General features: G+C 48.2%; 1 protein-coding gene across 1 annotated transcript in view; it reads right to left on the bottom strand.

Moving 5' to 3' along the window:
* LOC144163093 (neprilysin-1-like) overlaps positions 1-12935 on the bottom strand; it is a 59128-nt gene extending 46193 nt beyond the window's left edge. The window contains exon 1 of the mRNA XM_077693895.1: positions 12784-12935. The gene's annotated coding sequence lies outside the window, so the exon portion shown is untranslated. The remainder of the gene's footprint in view (positions 1-12783) is intronic.

Below are 12935 nucleotides of genomic sequence, written 5' to 3'. Positions count from 1 at the left end.
ACGGTAGAAATATATCTCGACAGCATTTTGCGTTGCGGTATTATTTACGTTTGGGAAAACTGCCCACCTTCTAAAGTACTTTTAGAGGGCGCAAAGTCTTTGCAGTAAACATTTTACCAGCGCAAATTGAATGCGAAGCACGAAGAGAGCAGACGGGACGAACTCCCGAAACCTTGTTCTTCGTTTTCCATTTTGCGCTGGTATCATGTCGGTGTCCAGCAAACACCAACTAGGCCAACTTTCGTCGTTATCCTCTGTGACACGGCGTTTACAGGTGTGCGCGAGACTTTTCAGAGCATTTTTACTAGCATTTTGGGGGCTAAAACACGAGAGCAAGATGAACGCCTCTGCTTTCTACGGCACATCAAGTAGTTGTTCTTGGTGTTACCTTTTCTGTCTAGTTAAAACGTATATTAAAGCAAAACTGAGGCTGTTAACGTAATATATAAGGGCTACAGATTGCAATAATGTGTATACGTTTTCTATTGTAGCATTTCTTAAGAAACTCTGGCCACGTTTTTCATGGCGCTTTTAAGATTAGAACACGACCTAATTAAATACCTACTTATGACATACAGTTGTTTGTGGTTTTTAAGTAAAATTTTGGTTATCAAAAACATACGCAGGAAGTTACACAATTTTCTGACGGTCACATCCTGATGCGTGTCGCAAAGGGTAAATTCTTGGTACTCAAAGTGGCAGTACGCCGTTTGTAAGCAATGAAGCCCTTATGTAGCTCCCATGGGTTAAGGCATTCGTACGTCAAGGTTGACAACTTCGACTTTTTCGGACAGGGCACCTTCTCAAACATCTCCTCAACCCGAACCAGTCAAAAACGAATCAAGCCCATCGTCTCACTAGCATTATCCAGGGATTCCCAGGCACGGATGCAGACCTAGCTAATAAGATCAACGACATGTATTTGCCCAAAGGCCCTAGCAACCCTCTCCCCCTATACACTGGTCTTCCAAATTCGTATATGGACAGGGAAATAACTTAAGCAGAAGTACGAGGAGCCTTACGCAAGTGGCGATCGGGCTCGGCACCGGGCCCTGATCAGGTAACCAACAAAATGCTGAAGAATCTCGATGACCACTTCATCACAACTATTACAGGCTACTTCAACCATTATTGGCAACAGGGCACGCTGCCACAATCCTGGAAACATGCTAAAATCACATTTATTCCCAAACCAGTAAAACCGCTTTCTTTGAAACACCTCCGGCCCAGTTCCCTCACCTCGTGCCTGGGAAAGCTGTTTGAGCATATCATTCATGCACGCTTGGTTTCCCACATTCAAAATTTCTACCCCCTCCCCCACTCCATGATCGGTTACCGTTCGGGCCTGCCCACGCAGGACATCTTCCTTCAAAACTCCCGCGAAGTCATAATCCCCCAAAACAACTTGGACACTGCGGCTATCCTTGCCTTAGATTTGACCAAGGCCTTTGATAACGTGTCCCACGACGCCATAACAACTGGACTGGAATCCACCAACCGGGGGTTTGTACGTACAACTATATACGCAGTTTCTTGTCCAACCGAAGTGCCATCCTCCAGATCGGTGGCATTACCTGCGACATGGTCTATCTCCCCTCCAAAGGAACGCCTCAAGGAGCGGTACTATCTCCCTTGTGGTTTAATTTGGCCATACTTAACATCCCCGCTTCCTTGAGCAAATCCCTAGTCTTAAATTCAGCCTTTACGCCGACGACATCACACTGTGGGTCAATGGCGGAAGCGACTCCCATATAGAGGATACCCTACAGGAGGGAGTGCAGACAGTAGTAGAAGCCGCCAAAGCGGGACTCGCTTGCTCCCCCAGTAAGCCCGAACTCCTTCTGCTACAACCAAAAAAGGAGATCTAAAGTATCACCGGACATTACAGTTAAAATAGAAAACAACCCGATTCCAGAGGTCTCTACTCTTACAATCATGGGGATGTTTATCCAAAATAATTGGACTAACACACAATTCCTCCGAAAATTAGAACACGTTATTCAAACTATAGGACTCATAAGGCGAATCTCCAACCGCTGCAGGGGTCTCAAGGAAGAGGAGAGGATCAGGCTGATTCAAGCTTTTATTATCAGCAGGATCACGTACTCCCTGCGCTACCTGGACCCGACTGCCACTGAATTAGATAAGGTCAATCGGCTCATCAGAAGGGCATATGAAACTGCCCTCCACCTTCCCTTAACACCCCCACTGCCAGATTTGAAGGTCTTGGTGTGCACAATACGGCAGAGGAGCTTATTGAAGCCCACCTTTCCAATCAGGTCGTCCGCTTGTCTAAAACTCCCACTGGAACCCATATTCTCACGCGGCTATAGGTATAGGTTACATTGACTCCCCTGAGGCTAAAATTCCCCTCCCTTGTGAAACCCAAGCAAAGCTTACAATTAAACCAATACCCCACAACATGCATCCCATATACCACGCGAGCCGCAGGAAACAGGGAGCACGTGCTCTCCAAAAACGACTCCCCGCTCGATCCGACGTGGTCTATGTGGATGCTGCAGAATATATACACCGCCCTGCATTCGCCATTGCAGTTATAAACGACCCGGATAATCCCCCTCTAGACTCTCTAACCCTAAGTACTCCCCGTCCCGGCAAGGCGGAAGCGGCGGCAATAGCTCTAGCCCTCTCCCAAAGTGACCCCCTCAATAAAAATCTCCGATTCCAAAGCGGCCATTCAAAATTTCGCCAACGGCCACGTTTCGCCAAAAGCATCCAAAATTCTCCTACGCCACCCACCCGACCATCCGGTAGAAATTGTCTGGACTCCGGCGCACGCTGGCCTCGCGGGTAATGAGGCTGCCCACAATACGGCTCGATGGCTCACAATCCGAGCCGGGGCAAGCCTCGAACCCTATCACGGGGCCAGATCCACCAGAGACAGACTTCTTACGTACAAAGAAATAACCGTTCATTAGCGCCTTGACCGCCATAGGTACTCCCCGGCTCACGTCAACCTAATTCCGAAGAACACACGTGGCGTCTCCTTCGGACGAACACGTTCCTTATCCCGCTGTACTCCACCGAATCCGCCCTTCACTATACCCTTCCCCAGAATGCCCTGAATGTGGAGCCCTCGCCACGCTTCCCCACATTTTTTGGGGGTTTCCTAAAGATCTATTTCCCCTAATTTCCTCTGATGAGCAGTGGAAGGTGGCGCTAGGCAGCTCAGACCTAGAGTTACAAACCTTCTTAGTCACCAGAGCTGCCGATGTCACCGCCTGGCACAAGCCAGCGGCCACAACCGCCCCTTGAGCCACATAAAGCTCAAGAAAAATGTTTTCTCTCTCTCTCGACTTTTACTTTAGGTTATTTGTACTTCAAATCCCTTTAACTGAATCATAATTTCAGCTGAAGTAAAAAAAGGCACAGCACCGTCCGGAATTTTCATCTCGACTGCCTTTGGTGTTTCACATTTGAGCTGAAATACCAATGATCATTAAGCAACTCAATCCAATGTCAAGAAATTACACTCTGCCGCATATTCTAACACTCTTCAATTTCCCATGCGGTCTTCCGACTCTCGACAACAACAACACCCCATGTATTTACAATGGGTCTACTCGATAGACTATCGGTTCAACGGCCCTCCGACGGCCTTTGAAACGACCGTGTAGCGCAGGTATATGTCGGCGGAGTTGCGTTCATGATTATTGGTAAGTCTGCGTTGACGAGACTTTGTCTTTGATGACTTCCTGTGTAAAAAACTGCCTGAACTGGCCGTTCGGATGTGGTATTCTAGGCTTGGTATATTTCCTGGCTTGTTTTACGGACAGGGGACTATGTCAGTGTAGGGTGGTGGGTATCGCTTGAAACTTCACCAGGGTAACACAGTAACGCACCTCTAAACTGTTTTGAAAGGAAATAAAATCTCTAGACCTTTACAGTTTAGAACGTCGGCATCAAGTCATGGGTGTGTTCGGCCGGAAATCTCCATGTTGTCCCATACCTTGGTTTTAAACGGTTTTTTTTTTGTAGCCAAATAAAAACATAGGAGGTATGAGTTGCATTTTGCTATACCTGGCCAACACTACGGGGCGGCTCCGGATTAGTTAGGACTGCCTTGGGATCATTAACATGCAGCGTACTTGCGACACAGGGGGGTTTTTGTTACTCGCCTTCATAAAAAAAAACGCCGCCCAGGCGAGAACTCTCTCTGGCATAAGGCTCTGTCGATCAGCCCTCAGCCACCACGGCGGGCATCTTTGGAGCCAACATATACGTATTTCAGTGAAATTGGATGAATCTCAATCATACGGAGAAGTTGCACAAGAATTTTTCTTTATTCACGCAGAGTTCCCATGGGAATTCTTAGTAGGCACGCCTGCAGGAACATAAACAAACTTTTGGTTCACGTTCTGTTGGGTGGCCTTGGAATAATCAACTTCGCGGTCGTCCATCGCTGGCCTGTGCTTCTTCAGCTTGTGATCCACGTTCTTATTTTGTTGTTGTTGTTGCGCCTTCAATATGCGCTGCCAATATACGAAACAAGCTACTAGTCTGGCTTTTCGCCATAAATAAAACCAGCACCTATTTGATTTAAATATCTCTTGTATACTTCATTCGTACGTACGTTATACCGTATAAAATACCGAGTAGGAGGGGAGGACGTAATTTATTAACACTGGAATGGCCGATGACCAGCGGGAAAGGAAGGAGGGAGGGCAATTATAAAACTACAATCACAGCGGACTCGCAAGCCGAAGTGCTACAAGTGCAACAAACTCGCCTTTTGCTTCGCTTTTGGTGTCGTCGATTCGCCTCAGGTGGTCACAGTTGCTGGAAGGTGTTTTTTACCGTGCGGCCGTCGCAATCTTGCAAGAAGTGACGAATCAAGGTGACAGAAGAATCACCCCTGTAAAATGGGTCGGCGGCTGCGGTCATTGGTGCAGCTGATATTTGGGGAGCCGATGCCGGCGTTCTTCGGTGCCGCCGTTTGGCTGTGGCGTCCGCTGGGAGTGCGTTGCGTGTTCGGGCCTTGGCAATTAAAACCTAACCCCCCGTTGTACCGGGCATAATATTTTTTTTTAACAGTAGAGCTGTTCAGGCCGAGCCTTTTCCATCCGTCGCCCCAAAAAACCTCGGAGCCTCTAAAAAAATGATACCGGGAATCGATCCCGGGACCTTTAGCCATGAAAGCGGCAACTTAACCACTGGGCCACCCCAAATACCTGAGGGTTACGGGGCTAGCAGCGGTGGAGAAAAATAACACGTGCAGCCAATTATTTGGAAAGAAAAATTACACCATCTTCCCGTAGGGGAACCCTGAGTAGTATGCGAAGCAGCCATGGGGTCGACTGAAGTTCCCATTAGTTTTCAGTTCGTCGTTTCCGGCGCCGTTCAGCTTCGCGTGCCTTCGTTGTATCAGTAGCTTCTTGACGTAGTTTTAATGAGCGAGGGAGATAAGCCACGTTCGTAGCACAAGCTCCCGTTTCGGTTTGTAGCGCAGTGGCAAGAGCGCCACGTACCTCCCGTTGCGGCCAGGGAGTCGTGGGGTCGAAACCGGGCGCCACCTAACTATTTCTTTTTATAGTGGACTGCGCTGACGTTACCCCAAACGCCTACGGGGCTGAAGGGACGCGCATGCGCTGTGGAGTGCGGACGGCGGACGACAACGACGAGGGAGGGAGGGACACAGCCCCGAACAAGAGATGTTTCGCATCTAAAAAGTGCGGCTGATCCTTCTTTCATAGGAATCGGTAAAACACGAAACTGAAGTGTGCCTTCACAGGAGCAGTTGAATGTTTATTGTGCGTCGATATGCACTTACACATCGCTATTTATATTTCGTCGGTATGACACCGTTAGACGCCTCAACATTAGACACTGGATTACAGGCGCCGGAGCATTGCGTAAATCTGATTGAAATCCCAGGCGCTCGCAAACCATGCCAACGAAACCGAACGGGTTGTCAGCGAATCGTTTAATGAAGTCATCGTCCGCTACAGCGAAAGGAGCATGATTTGCGGGTCGGAAGCAGTCTTGTGGGTGTGCTTGGCGAGCGAGTTCCTGCTGGCGGGTTGCTTCTGCCACAGTGCTCCTGCTCCGTGGCTTGTACGCCAGACGCTTGCGTTGCGACGAGCTCAGCTTGCGGAACGCGGCGGCGGCGTTCCACAAGCTGAGCGGCGTTCCACATAGGCGGCCGACGGGTAAACACAGCAGCTTCCGCTGCTATACGCTGCCCTATCGAGACGCCAACTATCGGCGCTTATTAGAGTCATGACGCACTTCTTCGCTTCACTTCTCCTAAGTGGCAGCACGATCTGAATGGAGAAGTTCGAGGGAAGGACATAACGTACGTTTGTACAGCTGCTATCCGGGCACGACTTCATGGCTCAGTTGGCAGAGCGTTTCACACCTCCCGTTGCGGCCAGACTGATCGAGGGCTTGAAACATAGCGCCGCCGCACTGATGAAACTTTTCCTGGTGATGTCATTTCCGTGACGGATATGACGTCGGTGAGGTTGGTGTACCCCGGCATAAAACACCTTCGCGTTAAAAAATGCTTCCCGTGTTCGGAATCCAACTTGGGTACCATGCGTTATGAAACGGGTGCCTATCCGAATGAGCTATCATCGCATTCTAGGCGCACGGCCTTTCCTTTGGGTTCGCAGCAAGGGCGTTGGCTTCGTACTTGAGTGCGAATTCTAGCGCTCCCTAGCGCGGTCCACCTTGGGGGAGATGTGAAGGCCTGCGGATGAAACGATCCGGGTCTGCCAGACATGGAGACCTTTGAGCATGAAGTTAGAAAATCCATGTTAGGGGAAACAGCCGACGAAGGGACAGGGGCCGCCAGCTCTGATGTTTCTCCAGCCTTGCACCCCTAGTCCAAGCTGCGTCAAAGGCGATAGTCTTTCTTGGGTTACTTAAACCCAGAAATTTGGCCTCTCTGTATGTCTGTTTGTCTGTCTGTCTGTGACTCGATTCAGCCACCCTGTTCAAGTAAAACAAAATCTACCCTGTAGTCTTATATACTCATAGCCAAATCTAAACGTGTAAGTCCGGTGTTAATGTTCGTACTTGCCAACATTGTTGAACGAGAACAAGACATTACGCAAATATAAGGTAGAAAATAAATACATAAGTGGTATTTGCAGTGTTCCTTTAGTAAAAATTCACGGATGCTTGGTTTTCGCGATAGCAAATAAAATACTACATCAACTACAGAAAACCGCCGCCTGCTGTTGCCCGCGCTACCGGACGCAATCCTAAAAGATCAAACGGCAACAGCAACGAAAGGTTCCACTAGATAGGTTCCGCGTTCCGCATGAAACGCCCGTGGAGTGGGGTAATGTCGTTCTATAAACGTTGTAGGGTGCCTCGACTCACGCGCGTCTCCGCCGTACAGCAGCGCTCGCATCGAGACACCAGACTGGTAGTAGTGGAACGCGGTAAATTAAAATTGACTTCAGCAAACCTCTAGCGTGTTATCTCGGAAGGAACGAGACGGGAAAGAAACAGCATGAGTGGAGAGTGGGGAAAAAAAGGAGGTATTTAATTGCCAGGGGCGCCAGTCGACTATCGTCTTGCGTCGACATTTGCAACGAAAGTAGAAGATACGCGGCCTATTTTTTTATTATAATCAATTCTTTGTCGTCGGACGCGTCGCTGTAAAAGCCAGCACAGCGGTACTTATTCTGGAGAAATAAGAAATACTGCAGACTGCTATTGCTGTTTCTTGCGCTGCGCATGGGGCAAACTTTCATGTCAGTAAAACATTCATTGATAGATTGTAGAGTTTAACGCACTGACGCTACACAGATGATCACTGCTATCACTGTAACGGAGAGCTCAGGATTAATTTCGACCACCTGGGGATGTTTAACGTGAGCCGAAATCTGGAACACACAGGCGTTGTTGCCTTTCGCCTCCATCGGAAAAGCGGCGGGGAATCGAACCCGCGTCCTTGGGCTCAGCAGCACAACGCCTTAGCCACGAAGGCACCGCGGGTGGGTACGTCAGGGAAACCATTAACTTCCGTAACAGTATATTCGCAGCGGAAGCGTACGGTATTTTAATTGTCTTAAATGACATTGCCCAACTTCAAATATTAATCTCCACCGTGTTTACGGACTCTCTCAGCATCGTACGTGCTCTTGCATGCGGAAAGCGTACTAAAAACTTTGTGATCAATCTTGTTTTTAAGGCTATTATGTTTGAATATGTATGAAACCTTGAAATAACTTTCTGCTGGGATCCAGGTCACTCTGGAATTGCCGGGAATCAGACTGCTGATCAAATGACCGCTGCTGCCACACTCTCGAAATCAGTACAGATAACAATAGTACCCTACACTGACCTTAAGCCGCACATCTGACAACACCTTCGTAAAACATGAGAAACTGAGTGGAGTGAACAGACAGACAACAACTTAAACGTAATAAAACCACACTTGGGACCATTCACCATTGACACACGCAACAGATACACAGAAGTCGCCTTGGCCAGGCTGCGGATAGGGCACACACATGCAACACACTCGTATCTGCTCACGGGGTCTTCAAGACCCCTGTGTAGCAGGTGCGGAGAGGCCCTATCTGTTGTTCACATCTTAATTACATGCAATGCACTTGACACCGCATGGCGAAAGCATTTTCCCGAACTTTGCAGACACCACATCCCTATACAATCATCATACTTCTTGGCCGAAAACCAAATGTTTTCTATTAAGCGTGTTTTTCAGTTTCTAGAAGACGTCAATTTTTTAAAGCTTCATATAGCTTGCCTATTCCTCCTGACCCTATACACCAGCCATCTTAATTGCCTTTTATTTCGCTTCACTTTTGCTTTTACTCACATAATTTACTATTTGCAATTGCATCGGTATAATTAAATAACTTTGTCTTTGGCGCCCTTGCCTGGCCTTACGCCATTAAACACAAACCATCATCTTCACCTTTCTCGTAGGCAATAAATCATGGGAAGCAGTGTATGCCAGTACCGATAACGGCAAAAATGCATACAGGAGACCCAAGCACAAAGTTGGTTGCCTCAAATGCAAAGCGCTGTCAGTTGCACGGAAGTGAGACACATTAACATACCAGGTGTGTTGCTTTCCGCTTGGTTTGCGGCCCACCAGACGATGCTTCGCTCGTCGACTGCGGGCGCACGCATGTGGCACTTGGATGCCCCTGGCACACAATTTTCCACATGTGACCCAGCAGCTGATGCCGGTGACATGCTTGGTAGCGAAAGAGCGCTTAAAAATAGGACAAATGACAGAGTTGGCATGCCGCAGTGCTGCGTCCTGCGTACTATCTCATTCATTGTGCCGTTAGCCGCTTCCTTCCCAAGCAGGAACACGCAGCAGCCTGCCCCAGTTGGTGCCCTTCAAAGAACAGCGGCAGCGGCTCCCGCATGTGCACTCGTAGCCCAATGGCGCAGTGGTCGTACCTCTGCTGGAAGAGATGGTGCGGACTCGTGCTAGTTGCAGCATAAGGTTGCTCTGTGACGCGCACCGTAATGCGGGAGGCAGGGACGATAATAAAATCGAGCGAAGGGCTCATATCCATGTCTCTCACCGGCGATTAACATTCGATGGCTAGTGAGCGATCCGTGGTTGTCTTGGCGAAATATGTCTTGGCGAACCACGGCGATTTTTTGGCTTGACCCTCAGCCACAATGTGGAGGCATGAGCACGAGCTGTATTTGTATTTTAGGGTAAAGTATTGTTTATAACGCTTTTTTTGCGTTGTATAGGAAAGATAACGCCCACATCTTTCGTTAATTAAACCAAACACTGCTATCATCAATTATGTATTTGTTTGCCCCAAATATACCTAATGTTTTATTTTCTGAACAATGTTGACAAGAGTGGCGTACGTTAACAGATCTACTAGTTTGGCAATTTTCCCCTTCAATAATTCCATTCACTTTTGGCCGGGCGGTTGATTTGAGGGACGGACGGACGGACGGATGGACAGACATACAGACTAACAGACCAAAATGTTCGCATTTAAGTAGTCCAAGAAGTACTAAAAAAGAGACAGGAAGGCAGTAGATAGGAAAAAAAAATTGTCAGCCTATCTGCTCCTTTCGTTGCAAATGTCGACAAAAGACGATAGTCTTTGTCGACATTGCCTAAGTAAATGCCTCCCTTCGCTTTCCCGCTCACCTCTCATGCTGTTCCTCTTCTGTCGCACTCCTCCCAAGGTAGACACGCCAAAGGTTTGCTTAAATCATTTTAAATTTCCCGCGTTCCACTGCTCCAAACCGGGTGTCCCGATGCCAGCACTGCCGTACGGCTGAGACGCGCGTCAATCGAAGCGCCCTCCTTCAACGTCCACGTTGCCCTACTCCACGTGCGTTCCAAGGCGACCGTGGAGCCTACCTAGTGGAACGTTTTTTAACTGTTGCCGCTTTATTTCTTAAAATGCCGCCAGAAGCTATAGTGGCGCGTGCGACAGCAGGAGACCGCAGAGTGAATTTTTTTCGGCAGTGGATGTAGTATTTCATTTCTCAAAAATCAGGAATCTACGATTTTTTTTACAAAGGAACACTGCGAATATCAATTAGGTATTAATTCGGTATCTTATATTTGCGTAATGCCTTGTTCTTGTTTAACAATGTTGACAAGTATGGACATTACACCGGGACTAGAATTTACATTTAAATGCGAGTATATAAGACTATTGCGCAGACCTTGTTTCACTTTGGCCGGGTGGCGGAATCGAGTCACAGACAGGCAGACAGACAGGCCAAACTTTCTGCGTTTCAGCAGCCCAAGAAAGACTATCGTCTTTAATAAAATTGCCGTGCACTGCCTATGACCACGCGAGCCGGGCTGTCGACGTGTCCCAGGCCACGTGGGCCCCACCACTGTTGCTAGTGGTTACGTCACCCCATTCAGCTGTTTGGGCAGCCACGGTCCTTCTCGCGTTCAGCAGTGTGCTACGTTTCCGTGCGTCTTCTTACGCTTGGCCCAATAGGGTTCGACGTAAGCTGAAGCCAGTGCACATGTACTAGTCTTAATCGACCAGATTTAGGGGAAATCGCCAAGGTGGAGTACGTTTCTGCGGAGGAAACCTAGAAAACTAGGAAACTTCAAAACTTAGTTAACTAGTCTTACCACACCGACTTGTACTGCCGAACGAAACCGAGGATCACGCACGCAAGTGTCTTTAGGCGCCTGACTGATTATATGCTTCGCGTCCGCTGAGCAGCGCTCTAAAATATCCGTTTGTTTTTGTTTTTTGTTTATTCCGTCAATTCGTGTTCCTGCTCCCAAAACGGCTGGCGGGGGACGATTTCGGTGGTACTGGAACACTCCCCCGGTAACCCAGATCAGTTTAAAGGCATCTGCATTTTCCAGTGTGATGAGGGCGCAATTGGGCTGCTGATGTTGAGGAACTCCTGTGCTTGCCGTTGAGTGGTTGTACTGGCGTGACTTTTAGGTCTGAACGAGGAGGAGGATTGGAGAAGCCAGCTGCAGTGTGTCATCTTTCATTTGTGGGTGCCGGTTCCTACTTGTGCGTACTGTGCTCGGCGTGAACGTGGCTACTCTTCGGGCGTTCGGTTTTTACACCATCGCCTTTGTTCGCTGGTTACGCCCATTGACAGCACTTTAGATTCATAATGAAAACCATGGTAGTTTAAATCAAATATTAATGAAATATGTGAAACGCGGGTGTCAGTCAGTCCAAATTCCAGGTTCCCTTTTGCTCTTTTACGATTAAGCTCGGCCCTCGCGAGGTTTCGCGCAGGCCCTGAACAATGCGATGGGTATTGGAAGCTGACGTCAAGCGCCGCACAATAGCGCTTTGTGTTGGCCGCTGTGGACTGGGCGCGATGATTCGTTATGCAGCGTATGAATTCTCCCAGTATGTGGAATAAGAGCCTGCGTTACGCATGCTCCGGCTAATACCAACGGAGTGTCCGAGAGACCTTGAAAGACAAGAAAAAAGTCGTTGTCCATCCCTTCGCTCAACATAGAAGAAGGACAAGACACATACGTCAAGCACACGTCAACGAGCCTCCCATTTTGTTCGTTCTTGCCATAGTCGCCAATCAATGACGTCATACGCACGCGCATAAAAATGCCACAGTTGCAAGTTTTTGTTAACCTGGGAAGCATGCTTAACGCTTTTCACAACTTCACCTTTTTTGTTTGCAATTTTTGCGGCATTGCCAGTGCGTTTATAAGAGAAAATTCCCGTCGCTCCCAATTTACTGACACTTTGCCATCTGTCGGTTTCCTCATCCGAGGTTTCTTGTTTTACACTTCACAAATTCAGCTAAAAATTGCAGGCAACTATCAAAATGTTTAGGATAATACACCAAAGGCTCTAAACCTAGCCAGCTTGATATCACTTGATATCAAAAGGCCTTGATTATAAAAGCTCCATATCAAAAGGCCTTGCCAGCTTGATATCACTTCAACCTTCAACACAACATAGAATTCGCTGCTCAGTACCAATACGAACACAATAATTCCATATGCTATCAGTAGGGACAGTGAAGGCTGTGGTAACGGGGGGTTTGTCCTTTCACGGGTAATGTCACAGCTGGGGAAACCCAGGAGTTTTCTTCTCGCGCTGGTTATACTAAAAAAAACACCTTACCAGGGCAAGGTTACTCTCGCACCCAGTGTCATAACACTAAACAGAATCTTCATAAAATGAACACAAATGCCACTCAGCTGCTCAGTGAAGGATCTGGCAATTCCGCCAAGATAGCTGTTCTTACGCAATGGAGAGCATGCTAGTGAGCGCTGATTTCGCGTAACTTTAGCGTAACCCTTTTACAGTAACGCTACCGACTTACCCGACAACGGCTGTCCCCTGTCGCTCGTAAGGAGCTCGGAGGTCGAGCGTCGAAATGCAGGCGGTCGGCTTCCCTGCAACGAACAAACAGCCCGTCCCAATGTCTCGCGTACTTCCCACACAAAGCGTTTCGCGGGTCAGTTGCCTGTGATC

The sequence above is a fragment of the Haemaphysalis longicornis genome, unplaced genomic scaffold (genome assembly GCF_048455015.1).
Source record: "Haemaphysalis longicornis isolate Haplotype H1 unplaced genomic scaffold, Haemaphysalis longicornis Haplotype H1 scaffold_12, whole genome shotgun sequence".
Classification (NCBI taxonomy): Eukaryota; Metazoa; Arthropoda; class Arachnida; order Ixodida; family Ixodidae; genus Haemaphysalis; species Haemaphysalis longicornis.
The sequence above is the reverse complement of the archived record's forward strand: the minus strand, read 5'-3'. Positions and strand labels throughout refer to the sequence as shown.